This window comes from Apium graveolens, chromosome 1 (assembly GCF_009905375.1).
Source record: "Apium graveolens cultivar Ventura chromosome 1, ASM990537v1, whole genome shotgun sequence".
NCBI lineage: Eukaryota > Viridiplantae > Streptophyta > Magnoliopsida > Apiales > Apiaceae > Apium > Apium graveolens.
The window spans coordinates 22,247,529-22,249,040 of record NC_133647.1 but is presented as its reverse complement, the minus strand read 5'-3'; the positions used below and the strand labels follow the sequence as shown (position 1 = coordinate 22,249,040).

At 40.3% G+C, this 1,512-nt stretch overlaps 1 non-coding gene across 1 annotated transcript; it reads right to left on the bottom strand.

The window, feature by feature from the left end:
• Positions 1-1,045: 1,045 nt before the first annotated feature.
• Positions 1,046-1,152, bottom strand: LOC141680805 (small nucleolar RNA R71). Its single transcript, XR_012558421.1, has one exon. It is a non-coding gene; the product is annotated as a small nucleolar RNA R71 (small nucleolar RNA).
• Between the last annotated feature and the right edge of the window lie 360 nt (positions 1,153-1,512).

The following is a 1,512-nucleotide window of genomic DNA, read 5'->3' as shown; positions in this document are numbered from 1 at the left end:
TAGTATGGTACTTGTGCAACAAAAGTTGGCATTTATCAATTTCGTGTTGTCTGATTAGTGTCATCACCATTGCATGCTAAAGTTATGAACAATAAGGCTATTGAATGAAATATTTAATGAAGTTAGAATCCCAAGTTTGTCATATATATTAATTCAATCAATCTTATTATCGTATTTATAATCATTAGTTAATTCTTAGTTATAAACAACTTCAATTTGTCATCATCATAGCATTGAATAATAAGCATACATTGTTGCTTAAGTGCGTGAATTAATTAGTTAACCAATACAGTCTCTGTGGGAACAAATGAGAAAAGATTCTATACTACTTGCAAACTCGTATACTTGCGTGTATTATTAGCGCGTGTTTAGCGACTAACAAGTTTTTGGCGCTGCTGCCGGGGACTGCAGTGTTAATTGATAGTTTATGTGCTTTCCATCAGTGGTCGTTAAAGTTCATTGACTCGGACCTTGTCCCTTATATTTCCTTGTCTTATTTTAGGTACTCTAGCGAGGTTGCATGCATACGCGTTCGCGTACTCGTAAGAGAACATTGGATAAACCGAGGAAGAAGTTGTGGTAGTTCGTAAGGAAGTTTGTAAGGAAGAAAAGAAGGTAGAAGAAGAAGAGAAAGTCAAAGAACCAGTTGTAGTAGCGATGGGAGATCAAGCTGAAAATACGAAGGCTTTGATGTACTATTCTCAGCCTAAGATTAATGACATTCAGTCAAGCATCATCAGACTGACCATCAGGGCTAACACTTTTGAGATCAAGTCAAGCACGATTCAGATGATACAGAACTCAGTTCAGTTTGGGGGTTCTCCTACTGAAGTCCCCAACATGCACATCAGGGATTTTATCGAGATCTGCGACACTTTCAAATTTAATGATGTGACTGAAGATGCTATCAAGCTACGCCTTTTCCCTCTCTCTGAGGGACAAGGTTAAGTGCTAGTTACACTCTCTACCAGCAAGTTCTATCACCACTCGGGAGGATCTCGCGTAAAAGTTTCTCCCTAAATTCTTCCCCATGGCGAAGACTGCTGCAATCAGAAATGCTCTTACCCAGTTTGCTCAGCAAACTAGGGAATCTTTGTGTGAGGCTTGGGATCGATATAAGGAGATACTAAGGAAGTGCCCACACCATGGTATGCCTGATTGGATGATTATTAATTGTTTCTACAATGGATTGTGTGCTACTTCTAGACCCATGCTTGATGCAGCATCAGGAGGAGCCTTGTGGGCTAAGAGCTACGATGAAACTTATGAACTTATTGAACTGATGGCTGCTAATGAGTACCAGAATCCTTCCCAGAGTGACTCAGGGGAAAGTCGCAGGAATTCTGGAGTTGCATGCAGCAACTGCTATCGCTGCCCAACTTAAGGCTTTGACGATGAAGGTGGACACTTTGGCTAATTATGGAGTAAATTAAATCGCTAGTGTTTGTGAACTTTGTGCTGGAGCCCATAAGACTGATCAATGCGCAATTTCTAGTGAATCAGCTCAGTTCG